The sequence below is a fragment of the Jaculus jaculus genome, chromosome 1 (assembly GCF_020740685.1).
Source record: "Jaculus jaculus isolate mJacJac1 chromosome 1, mJacJac1.mat.Y.cur, whole genome shotgun sequence".
Classification (NCBI taxonomy): domain Eukaryota; kingdom Metazoa; phylum Chordata; class Mammalia; order Rodentia; family Dipodidae; genus Jaculus; species Jaculus jaculus.
This window is the reverse complement of record NC_059102.1, coordinates 122194305-122207413: the sequence shown is the minus strand read 5'-3', so window position 1 is coordinate 122207413 and position 13109 is coordinate 122194305. Positions and strand designations below refer to the sequence as shown.

At 47.0% G+C, this 13109-nt stretch overlaps 1 protein-coding gene across 3 annotated transcripts in view; it reads left to right on the top strand.

Annotated features, from left to right (window-relative positions):
• The first annotated feature begins 335 nt into the window (after window positions 1–335).
• Lpar1 (lysophosphatidic acid receptor 1) overlaps window positions 336–13109 on the top strand; it is a 171277-nt gene continuing 158503 nt past the window's right edge. The window contains exon 1 of one of the 3 annotated variants that reach the window (XM_045138102.1): window positions 336–434. The gene's annotated coding sequence lies outside the window, so the exon portion shown is untranslated. Of the gene's footprint in view, window positions 435–892; window positions 1077–1248; window positions 1374–13109 lie in introns of those variants that run through there. The other 2 variants (XM_004657004.2, XM_045138093.1) reach the window with 2 other exon arrangements.

The window sequence follows — 13109 nt, the reverse complement described above, 5'->3', positions numbered from 1 at the left end:
TCCAGGTGTGCTTTCCCCGCCCTTTTGCTCCACGAAAATGATAGTTTGCGCTTTCAAAGTTACACTAGGTAAGCGGAAGGGACATTCATAATCATAGATCTGGAGCGCTAAAGGGAGGCAAAGCCACAACACTGGCTTTGCTCCTCAGCAGAGGCTCAGTGGACAAGTCAGCGGAAACACATCCACCTTCCTAGCGCCAAGGTCGACGCTGGGTTCTCTGCAGTCTCCAGTCCAGGGCTGGGCTGGTTGCAACTTTGCGCCTCTGGCAAGTTTAGAAACTGGGCTACGAGAAGGAGGCCACACACTACTTTTTTTTTTTTCTTTGCAGGCTCTGCCGTTGTTTTGTAGGGTGTTTCAAGTAAGAGTTGAAAAAGAGACAAAAATGCACAGCGCAGAGAGCCCACCGGAGTCCCGCAAGCTTCCTGGCACTGGGGGTGAGCACTGGAGGGGACAAGGGTGGCCATGTCCAGCGGGGGGCCTCGGGTCTCGGTGGTGGTGGTGGTGGTGGTGGTGGTGGGAGTGTGTGCAGGGAGGCGGGTTGCGGAAGAGGGTTAGGAAGGTAATGAATGGGAGGCTTAAGCGGCCTCCCACCCCTGTCCCTGCAGCCGCGGCGGGAAGCTTGGAGAATGAATGGGGGAGGGGAGCGCTGAGCGCCGGGACGCTGGGGGCGCGCCATCAGGTGAGGGGGACCGGCCCGGGGCCCGCGTCTGGGGGGCGGAGGGTGGCGGCAGCGGGGAGTTGCTGACTTGTGCTACGTGGAGCAAGCCTGGAGAGAAACAAGGCGGAGGAAAAGAGGAGGCTGGCATCCGCGCCGCAGCTCCCGCCCCGGGTCCGCGCCTCCTCCTCGTCCTCCGCCTCCCTCCCCGCCGCCCCGGCCGGCTCCGACAGCCCGGGAGCGAAGTCGCGGGCTCGTCCAGCCGAGCGCCGCTGCCCTTCCCCCTCCCCTCCCGGCCTCCCGGGGCCTTCTGCACGGGACCCGGGCGGAGTGGGTGGTTGTAGGGGAACTGTCCCTCTCTGGACGACCGCCGAAGGGGAAGGCAAGGATCGGGCTCAGTTGAGCGCGGGCGGCCGGGCAGGTAAGTCGGGCTCCGGCGCCGACCGGGCAGCGGACGGCGCCCCCTGGGCGCGCTCCCGTGGAGCTCCCCGCGCCGTCGGGGCCGCGCGCGCCCGAGCGGCTGGGCGCGTGCGTGTGCGCGTGCGCGTGCGTGTGCGCGCTCGCCGGGGCGGACGGCCGTGGGGGGTGTGCGTGTGCGAGTGCGCGCGTGCGAGCGGCCTGCAGGAGGCCAGGCTGTCCCGGCCTCCCCTCAGCGCCGAGCCCGCGAGGGACGCCCGCGTTCCTGTCTCCGGCCCTGGGTCGCGCCCAAGTGTGACACGTAGGTGGCCTTCGGTTACCTGAGTCGGGGTCAGGGCGCGGGAGGGCTGCGCTGGCCGGTGTGCGTGTGTGGAGGGGGGAACTCCCCAAATTTCCCGTGGCGTCCCCGCGCGCTCTCCTCCCTCAAACTCCTCCAGGGTCAGAGGACGTTCACGCGGACGCTGGAGCCGGTCCGGCCGCTACCCGGGGCCGGTGCACGGGCGCGGGGGGACCTGGCTTGGCGGGGACGCTTTTGCGAACGCCCGCGCCCCTCGGTTCGCGCGGGGCTGGTGGGTCGGGAAGGGGCTGATTTCAGTCGCGGCTTGCTGCCCTTTGCCGCCCTTTGGTCTTGGATGTGCGCGAAGCGCCGCAGCATCCACGACTGTGTAGCTGCTGCCTCGAGGCTGGGGCTCCGCAGTGTGTCTCTGCACCGTTCCCTTTCTCGTCTTTCCCTGGCTCAACTTTTATCGAGTTGCCATCCCAGTGGGCTTCCAGTGAGCGCTGGCTCGTGAAAGCTCCACTGTGAAGCCATGCTCCCAGGAATAGAGAGATATACCTGTTGGTAAATGCAGCTATAGAATGGTTACTGGTCATCAGAGCAAAGCAAATCCTTCAAGCTCTCCCTCCCTCTCTCTCTGTCTCTGTCTCTCTGGCTTGTGTTCATTATTTGCATAAGTTGTCGTTTGCTCAGCCAGTAACTATTGTGAAGTCACAGGTCTGTCTTTCAAAGTCTGTCTGCAGTTGTGCGCTCGGGACACTGCTAAAGTAAGAAGTTACTGCTTTGTGAGATGGAATAGATATCAAGCCAAGAGGTTCTATTAGACTCTGTGCATCCAAGTAACTTGCTTGGAAACATAGTTCTAATATCACTAGTTTCTGTTCTTGGCTCTCCAAATACATTATGAATAATCGTCACCAGTGCTCTCAGTATATTTGGCCTGGATTTTATTTCCCTCCCTCGTTTGAAATACGAGTATAAAGAAAACCAAGCTGTGTGAGGCAGAAAAGTTGAGGAGGAGCCAGGTTGGAGGACAGGGTCTCATAACCCGAAGCCCCTGCACACAGCGTCCCCTAGCGGTGAGATAGTAGCCGGTCGGGCCAGCTCCTGGTCACCGTGTCCTCTTCAGGGAAATGAAGACGCTTGATGGTCTTTGAGGTTTCATCCAACTCCACAATAACTAGAAGCTGCTGGTGGATGGTTTCTTCATGAACAGTAGAAAGGGAGGAAGGGAACTTGGAAAAGGCTAGTCGGCTAGGAAAATGGTAAGGCAGCAGAACAAAGAAGATGGGGGGGGGGCTGCTGGAGGAGATGCTTGGAAGGGAAGGAACTCAAGCTGGGAGCTGATTTCTTGTAGGTTTTCTTATCTCTTAACAAGAGAGCCAGTAATACCTTGCCCTCGCCAACACTATCCTGCGATCCGTATTATTTAAAACCTGCTTAGCTTTCAAATAGACGGGAGGTCAAAATGTTTCTTGGAGGCTGCCCTCTAAAGGTATCGACTGCCCAAGGTGCCATTTTCATCATCCCAGGGGAACTGCTCCTGCACAGGGGCTGTGGTTGCCCAGTGGCTCTCCGTGTCCCTGTGAGCGCTAGGGAAAAAACAAACGAACAAACAAACAAACAAACAAGAAAACATAGGTGGCAATGTAAATTGTGGCCTTTTTTTGAAGCTTCTGTTTTGTTCAAAGCTAATTAATACTTTCCAAAATGCAATTTGATTTTTCTCAAATTATATCAGAGACGGTATGATTTCACTGAATCTGTTTGGTTCCACCCATCAAACGTTCAAAGGCAGAGTCAGTCTCAATTGCTGAATCATTTGGAGACACAGTAACATTCAGCTGAAAATTGGTGACTTTTATGACAAAGGATCATTTCAGATTCTTATTAAGGCAATTTATACTCTGGTCAGAAAACGATTTTTTTTTTTTTTAACTGACAAGCTGACAATACAAAACAGCACTTCAGAAATTTAAAGTGATGTTTTTAAGGTCTACTTGATGCCTGTCTTGGTGCCCTCCCTCCTTCGCCCCTCCCTCCCTCCCTCTCTCCTTCCCTTTCTTCTTCCCTCTTTCATTCCTTTTTGGTACCAACATGTCTACACTGAAGAGTGTGATTTATTTTGAGGGTGAAGTGTGTTGTAATGAAAACTGACACATAAGCTCTTGGCTTAAAGTCTGCTCTGGCCTTGTTAAGCCAGCATCTTACTACTGCTTGTTGTCTCTTTGTACATATCATGTTACCCCCCTCCGCAGAGTCCCTACTATATGATTGAGTACCTCATGGAGTACTAGTAAAGATATATTAGAAAGTTGGAAGAAAATTCAAATCCATAAGGAGTTCATCAAACTATTGTAACAGATGCAAATACGATGAATAGAGATCCTAGAAAACTCTGCAGTGCGGGGGGAAGAGACACCACTATAGATCCTGAATAGGGTATGTGTGTCATGTTGCTTCCCTGTGTGGTAACTGTGGAGTCTTAAGAGACTTGGCCTGCCGAGAATGGAAAATGAAATGCTGACCATAGCATAGACTTTTCCAGCAGCTTGAAGATGATGTGCCTCCTAAAAAGTCCACGGGGAGAGAGAAGACGTGTCTGGAGGCGATGAAGGTTGGAGAGTCACCCGAGAGCTTGGGGGTTTCTTTAAGGAGTTGTGCTACATGGCATGACTTAACCTTCACAATGCATGAAGACGCTAGGGCAGAGTGAGGGGTGAGATGTCTGACTGAGCTTTTACTTCTGTTGTAACTCCTGGCTAGGAAGGTTCAGCGTACTGTTGCCAGTTTATTTAGTGGTATTATATTGAGCTTTTGAAATAAACCTCCATGTGGTTTCTTCCCCCTCACTTTCTTCGACTTGTTAGCTTTCTTTGTGGCCTTCTTTTGAGAAGTCTAATTTAGTAAGAATTAATGAGGCTATTGGGTTACATCTGCACCTCATGGAGCCTTTTAAGAAGTGTGTTCAAATCACTGCAGGCAGAAAGCTGGCCACAAGGACATTTTTTCTTCTTCTATTTTTGTTTAGGGAAGGGCTTGCTGGTTAATGCTAACTTAAACATGACTCTTCTTACAACTGGCGATCTTGACCCTGTTTATGTTATGCATAGTATTGAAACCACAGTGCTGGCGTATCTGTAGTACAGAAGAGAAAAAAAAATTATTATTAGCTTGGAAATGGGGTTAATTGAAGTGCTTGTTCAGTCTTGTAGAATAATATATAAACATAGATTTAAAAAATAGCCAAAACAGCACACTCTGCCTTGGGTGGATCTTTGAGGTGACCATTTAGAAGAGTCCTATTGCTCTGTAGGGTCCCTTTCCAGTGCCCTTGAGTCACAGGTGGGAATGGATAGGTTTTTAGCTGCACATCAAAGGCTGAGCTGATTTGTATAAAGACCATTGAATCTGGAGATACAAGGCTCCTAAGGAGACTGATAATTGAAAGTGATTAGGTTAGTTTTTGTTGTCTCCTAGATATAACTTGCATGAATGATCCCTTTAGCATGTTTTTTTTTAAACTTTCTACAAGGTAGAGGACTTGAGTTTGGCAATAATTAATAAATCATGAGATTGGTGTACTTCATTATTCAGGGCACTTTTAGTGAACAGTGGATTGCTCTGAAATTCCTTGGCAATTTGTTTTAGTAAGTTAGTATAATTTCAAAGGAGTGTTATTATTATATTATTGACTTGCCAACATAGGGCACAGGAAATGGTAAGAACACCTGGATGTTAGCTCCTTTCATCTGATCAGTGCTATAGAAACTTTAACCTTGAAGTTCCCAGAAAATTCAGTTTTGTTTTCCTCTTGCAAATGAAAGGGAACTGTTTTACTGTATCCATGGATTTAGGTTATAATTTATTTTCTTTTTGTGGCACTGTTTTAAAAAAGTGATATAATGACAGGGCAGACTCTTAACTTTAGTTCAGTGCTAAAACAAACATGTACCAGCCTGAGTGAGGGAGACTAGGCTGTGCTTGAGCTAGTAAGAAATAAGGGAAAATGATTTCAAACCAGCCTCTTTCTCTCAGAGAGAGAAAGTCTGACTGATCTCAGCTGGCCTTGCATCTCTTTTTGGGGTGGGATTTCCAAAGTTGATTTTGTTTATCTTGGCCATCAGGTATGCCAGTGTTTCACGCTTCAGTAGATGGCATTGCTACTAGGAATCATTTTCCTTAGCACATTTCCCTTCCCTTCCCTTCCCTTCCCTTCCCTTCCCTTCCCTTCCCTTCCCTTCCCTTCCCTTCCCTTCCCTTCCCTTCCCTTCCCTTCCCTTCCCTTCCCTCCCCTCCCCTCCCCTCCCCTCCCCTCCCCTCCCCTCCCCTCCCCTCCCCTCCCCTCCCCTCCCCTCCCCTCCCCTGTTCTCCCTCCCTCTCCCCTCCCCTCCCCTCCCCTGTTCTCCCTTCCTCTCCCCTCCCCTCCCCTGCCCTCCCTTCCTCTCCTCTCCTCTCCTCTCCCCTCCCCTCCCTTCCCCTTCTCTCCCCTCCCCTCCCCTCCCCTCCCCTCCTCTCCCCTCCCCTCCCCTCCCCTCCCCTCCCCTCCCCTCCCCTCCCCTCCCCTCCCCTCCCCTCCCCTCCCCTCCCCTCCCCTCCCCTCCCTCTCCCCTCCCCTCCCCTCCCCTCCCCTCCCTTCCCCTCCCCTCCCCTCCCTTCCCCTTCTCTCCCCTCCCCTCCCCTCCCTTCCCCTTCTCTCCCCTCCCCTCCCCTCCCTTCCCCTTCTCTCCCCTCCTCTCCCCTCCCCCCCTCCCCTCCCTTCCCCTTCTCTCCCCTCTGTTCCTCCTCCCATTTCCTCCCCTTTCTCTTCCCTTTCCTTTCTCCTTTCCTTCCTTTCCTCTCTCCTCTTCTCCCTTCCCTCTTTCTTTTTTTTTTTAAATGTGCATATGTAGTATTCCATGCATGTGTGTGTCAGTGGAGAATATGGGGTGCTTCGTTCTATTGCTCTTCTGTGTTGTTTCCTTGAGACAGAGTCTCTCAGTGAACCCAGAGCTGTCTAGCTAGCCAGCCCCAGCGCTTTCCCTGTCTCTGCTCTCCACAGGACTGTGGTAACAGATGTGTGTGACCACATCCAGCTTTTTATGTAGGTACTGGAGTTCAAACACCTCAGGCACTAATGCACAGGCAAAATGCACTTACCCCACTCATCAGTTCTTTTCTCCTTCCTTCACCTCCCCTCCCCTCCCCTCCCTTTCCTTCATCCTGTCCTGCCCTTCCACTTTCCCCTTCCCTTCCTTTCCCTTCTCCTCCCTGTCTCTCTCTGTCTCTTTATTTCTTTGAGACTGGTTCTCCAACTGTAGTGCAGGCTAGCCTAACACTCACAGTCTGGCCTTGAATTCCCAGAAGTCCTTCTGCCTCAAGCTCCCGAGTGCTGGGACAATAGGCATGAACCCACCACTGGCTGGTTTCTCTTTCTTCATTATCTCAATGTGGAATGTGGGTTCCATCAGACTTTGTGTTTATCTGCTTTCTTTTCCTGTCAATCCTTAGTTACCTTCACTGAAATTCTGCCTCAATAGAAGGACAATTCTGGCTCTTTGAAGAGAGAGCTGGATCCGGGCAGAAGAATCAAGTTCTGTCCAAGCAGTTGACTACCTGCCACATGAGTACCATGTGCTAGGTACCAGGGGTGGGTGGGAGCAAATAATTGAGCCTTCTGCCCTCCAAGAGGAGCTCACAGCTATAGTAAGAGATATTTACAGTTGGGATCAGGGTTATGAGTGAGAGGCTCCTGGCACCATAAGAGTTTTCAAGGGGCAGGGAACACCTGACCTTCAGAATCAGGGTGATGGGGGTGGTGATGTAGAAGACCTGGGAGGGATCTTCTCAGGATCCTAGGAGAGATACCAAGCCTAGTGAGGACAAAAGGGATCAAGATAATGGGAGTCAGAGGCGTCTAGGTCAGTTTTGCTTTGGCTGGCTAAGTCAAAGTGCCTCTGTCTTTACATCTGGGAAATTGGATTCAGCACTGATCTTATCTGGCTGCATTTCTGCTTTCTAGTCCCATGTTTCCCAGTGTAATCCTTATCTTCTGCATTTATTTAGTCCTTTCACATTCAGTAGGTGTGTGTTAGGCACTCATCCTATACTTGGGGGTCAGTTGGAAAGGAGACATGTAAGGCCCCTTCTGTCATGGAGTTTGTATTCTATCAGTATTCCTCCCCTCTTCCCTCCCTCCTTCATGAGGAAGAGTCTCACTCTGTAGCTCAGGCTGGCCAGCTGTGGCCATCCTCCTACCTTTGTCTCCTGAGGTTGAGATTATAGGCATGTGCCAGCACCCAGCCTTTCTCCCCATTCCCTTCCCTTCCCCTTTGCCTCTCTTTCACCCCTCCCTCCCCTTTTCCCTTCCTCCCCTCCCTTTATTTTCTTCTTCCCTTACTTCTGCTGTACCTTCCTTCCTTCCTCACTCCCTTCCTTCCTCCTGCCTTCCTTCCTTCATCCTTCCTTCCTTCTCTTTCTATGTGAGACAGGATCTCATCATGTAGGCCACGCTGGCTTTGAACTTGTGTTTCTTCCTCTGCTTTGAATGGCAAGGATTATAGCTATTCACCAGCATACCTAGTGTTGCGTGCTGTCATATTATGTGAATAACTGAAGTTTTTCTGAACTGCCTTCAAGTATGGGGCAATGCCTTTGAGTCATTCTACAGTTTTAGCAGCGTTTTCTTCAAAGTAGCTTCTGTGGTCTCTGGTTAGATAGCTCTTCCTCTGAAGGAAGGGGACAGGCCTGGTACCGGGGCCTTCGTTTTTGTAAACTTCAAATGCTTTGCCAGTTTTTACCTGTTAGTTGTAAAAATTTCGAAGCACACACAGCTGTGTCTTATCTGCAGTCTTGGCTTGCTTCCCTTTCATTTTGGCTTTTTCTACTTTTGACCCATTGTGTTTGAGTTTTCATGTTCAGTTTATGGCTTGTTTCCGCAAAGGCACAGAATCTAGTGTTGGTGGAGTCAGGCTTGCCGTGATGTCGAGCTGCCATAGTGCTTTCTTGGTTCTGGCATTTTTCTTTTTCTTTCTTTCTTTTTTTTTGAACTTTAAAAGATTTTTTTCTTTCTCTTTTTAAAAAGATTTTAAATTTTTTTATTAACAACTTCCATGATTATAAAAAATACCCCATGGTCCTGGCATTTTTCTGATGTGCTTGCTGACATTGCTCAGAGATCTGAGCCTCATAGGAAACATTCCAGCCAGAAGAAAACAACTCTATTCATTTGAAAAAATATATATGGTTTTGTAGTGATTCAAGCAGTCTGTGTAAGTCTAAAGTAAATGATACTCGGTACTTCAGCCTAGCCCATCTGAGGGAACTACTTTGTCAACAGTTTATTCTACAGCCTTCCATTCTTGGCTTTGCTTAACCACTGCTAGAGAACTGAATGTGCTTACATTTATTTGCTTGTATGGGTGTTTTTTACATACTCATGTACACGTTCATGTGAGTACGTTTGTGTTTGTCTCTATGCCCTCTTTTGTTAAGGAGTCTGCTCCTGAAGTCACCATAGAAGGTGACAGGTGTGAAGCCAGAAGAGCCTGGGTGGGCTTTTCTCCAACTAGTGCAGCATAACTCAGGGCAGAGTTATGGGGAATGTAGGAAGGCACCCAGTGGAAGGCCTGTCACTACTTCTGGAGCGAGGTTAGGTGGAGTTCTTTATTATGGGCAGGTTTAATTATGTATTAAACAAAGGCAATTTTCTGTGCTTCCTTAGAAGTTCGGTCAGAGAGTAATGGGGATGGTGTGTTCTTGCTGAGGGAGGAACATGGCTATAGCAGAATTGCCTTTTGTTAAAGGGCTGTTTTGCCTTCTTGGACTTCAATTTATTGTCAAGAAAGCCAGACATTCATTCTATCTCCTCTTTATTATATTTCCACATAGAACCCCTTGCTTTTTTTTCTGAGTTTTTTTTTTTCTGAGACAAAAAGTGTCACAGGCTAGGATGACTGACGTTTTCAAATTCAGCAGGTTCTATCTCTAGTCCTTGTCAATTCACTTCCATGCAGCTGATATCTTGGAACATTTCAGGGTCCTCACGCTCGGCTGAGAATACTAAAAAGAAAAATTAAACAGCAACCAAAAAAGCCTGGCTCTTGCTCACAGGTAAGGGAGAGACATGGTCACAAATGACTAAGATTAGGCAGACACTGATAAATACTGCAAAGCAAGATTTAAACCAAGCTGTCTGCATATATCTGAGGGTGGAGGGAGAATGCGTGTCTGTCTGCCTTGGCATGGAATGATTTGCCCTGCAGTAGGTGCTGGCTTCAGGTCTGTGGAGAAGTTTATTCCATGAACACGAGGGTACAGATGAGTGACAGGCTTGGGAAAGGTGCCTGACAGTGTTGGTGTACATGAGCCAGTCTTGAAGGCTGTGGAGCATAGTGGGCAATATAGAGCAGATGGATTCCATGTAACAGATAGGAAACAAATAGGAAGATGGCTGCTGTGAGATTTGTGGGTTCTAGACGTGTCTGAAACTACACAGACAGAGAAGTTTAGGGGTTTGCTGGAAAAGTTTGTTCAAAATTTAGCTGAGAAATCAGAGCTTGCAATGCAGTGTTCAGGAGAACTTGTTGTTTATCAATCATTGTATATAAATGTCACTGAAATTTATGTGATAAGCCCAAGAGAACTTTCAGAGTGAAAGGATATATTCAGGGCTGGGGATGTTGTTTAGTTGGTAGAATGCTTACATAGCATGCCCAGAGTCCTGGGTTCATTCTCTAGCACTGCATAAACTAGGCATGGTAATATTCACTTGTAATTCTGGCCCTTAAGTGGTGGAGATAGGCGGATTGCTAAGGCTACATAGTAAGTTTGAGGCCAGTTTGGGTCAAGTGAAATGCTGTCTCAAAAAAAATAAAAAATTGATACAATCAGTAATTGAATGAGGACTTGGCAAAGTTTGATTTTATAAATTGTTTTACTTTAGCAGAAGATTGAATAGTCTTATGGGTTATTAAGCATTCATTGAGAATCCACCATGACTTCTTGATGAGGTAGCTCTGGGATCATGTGAAGGAAATGACATTATAGCTGGTCCTAGTGATGCAGGCCTATAATTCTAGCTACTTGGAAGACTGAGGCAGGAAGATCTCAAGGTTGAGGCCAGCCTGGGCAATTTAGTGAGACCTTGTTTCAAAATAAAAAGTCAAAAGTGGGCTGAGAATGTAGCTTAGTGGTAAAAGCAGAAAACACTGAAACAATCCTTTCCAGCTATGGTTATCTGAAAAATAACCTTAACAGCACTTGCTGATGAATAGTGCTTTGGGTGCTAGAGGGAGATACAAAGACAGTTTTAATTTCTGTGGAACTAATAGCAGCATGTGTCACACTATTGTTATTACTGTAATAAAAAACATTGGTGCTGAGAAGAATTTTAGAAATCTCAATAGCCTAAAGAATACTCTTCGAGAAACTCCAATAGGTTTTTTTTGGTAAAAATTTTATTTATTTATTTGAGAGACAGAGGAGAGAGGGGGACAGAGAGAATAGGCATGCCAGGCCATATAGCCACTGCAAATGAACTGCAGAAGCATGTGCCACCTGGTGCATCTGGCCTATATAGACACTGGGGAATTGAACCTGCCTCCTTTGATTTGCAGGCAGGTGCCTTAGCGCTGAGCCATTGCTCTAACCCTCCAGTAGGTTTTAAAAAAATTATTCATTTGGAGAGAGAGAGAGTGAGTGAGTATGGGTGCACCAGGGCCTCCTGCCACTGCAAACAAACTCCAGACTCAAGTGCCACTTTGTGCTTCTGGCTTTATGTGGCTACTGGGGAATCAAACCTAGTCTGTAATGCTTTGTAACCAGTTGACTTTAACCACTGAGTCTTCCCTCTAGCCCTCCAATAAGTTTTTTTTAGGGAGGCTTCAAAAAATTAGGTCAGCTTGAATTGCCTGATAGGATAAGCAGCAGGATACAGGGCAACTCTGATAGATTTCTGATAGAAAAAAAAAAAAAAAAACCCTCCCTTTTTCTAATTAATAATTTATTTCCATTTTCCATTCCATCTGAGGAGATTGCTCAGTGATTAAAAGAACTTGCTTCCCCAAGCCTGTTGACACATGCTCAATCTCTGGCACACCTGACAAGCCACAGGGCACAAAGTGGCACATGGTTCTATCATCCCAACTCACATATGGCCATGTAGAGCAGAGTAGGAAACTTATGAAGCCCAAGAGTTAGCTGTAATGGCCTTCCCAGTGGCAAAACAAAAACAAACAAACAAACAAAGAATTTACTTCCATTTTAGATAATGGCATACCTTTCTTTGTATGTCAAACAGAATGGAGATAAATTATTTTTATTTTTTTATTTTTAGGCCATTATAATTCTTTAGGATCAAATTCATTTCCATTTTGTAGCTAAAGCAGAACATGTTCATTTTGGAGCCTTTGATATTGGTAGGAAGCTCAACTGTAGACTCATCAATCAATCACTTTGGCATGCCAGATGCAATGGCTCATGTCTCTACTCCATAATCTAGGAGGTAGAGGCAGGAAGGTCAGAAGTTGAAGGTCATCCTTGCCTACATAGTGAATGTGAGGCCCCTCTGATTAAATAACACCATGTTTCAAACAAACAAGACCAAAACACTTCCCTATTCCACTTTGGAAGTAAGCACCTTTAACTGCTGAGCCATCTTCCAGGGCCCCTGTTCCATTTTGGAATAATTTCTTGCAATTCTTTAAATATTTGAGCTTACTATTTACTAGTATTCTGCTTTTTAGCAAAAGTGTAGACAAGCCACTAAAGTCTTTAATTTTAAATTTCTAATGATAGTAGAGTTTTTCTTTTGCCTTCTATTAGGAGGGAAACATTCGTGACCCCATATGGACACCAATAACCCCATTGAAGATGGTCCTCAGTGGATTGGGGGTGGGGAGAGAGGATATGAATATAACCTGATGGGAATGTGACTAGCACCTGATAGGATTATACCATAAACTTCATAATTCATAATTTAAAAAATAGTAGAGGGAGCCAGGCATGGTGGCACATGTCTTTAATTTCAGCACTTGGGAGATCGCGGTAGGATCACTGTAAGTTAAAGACCAGCCTGAGACTACATAGTGAATTCCAGATCTGCCTGGGCTAGAGCGAGACCATATCTCAAAATACTAATAAACCATAAAAAATAGTAGAGGGACCAGCTGAAGGGAGGAAGGGGGAAGTGGAAGGATCTGGGGGCAGTGTGGGGAAAAGACAAGAGGCAGACGACATGAATATGATCAAAATACATTTTGTACATGCATAAAAATTGTCAATAAAAACAGAAGAGGGGCTAGCTTGAAAGAAGGAATTCAGTGGAGGGGGCATATGAGAAGGGAAAGGGAAGGTTGTGGGAGGAAACTATGATCATTGTGATATATATATATGCATATATACGCACACACATATATCTTGTCAATAAAAAGTATAAAAATACATCCTAACCTCCTTTATTTCTTTTTTTAAAGATTTATTTATTTATTAGAGAGAGACAGAGGAAAAGAGAGAGAGAGATAGACTGGGCCAGCAAGGCCTCTAGCCACTGCAAATGAACTCCAGACGTATATGCCACCATGTGCATCTGGCTTATGTGGGACCTGGAAAATTGAACCTGGGTCCTTAGGCTTTGCAGCATGCCCCTTAACCACTAAGCCATCTCTCCAGCCCACCTCCTTTATTTCTTAATTATTTACTGTTATGGTTTGTATGTAGTGTATCTCTCCTCCAGTGGTTTATTTGCTAGAAGTTTGGAAGCAGCTGTGGGGATGGAAGGAG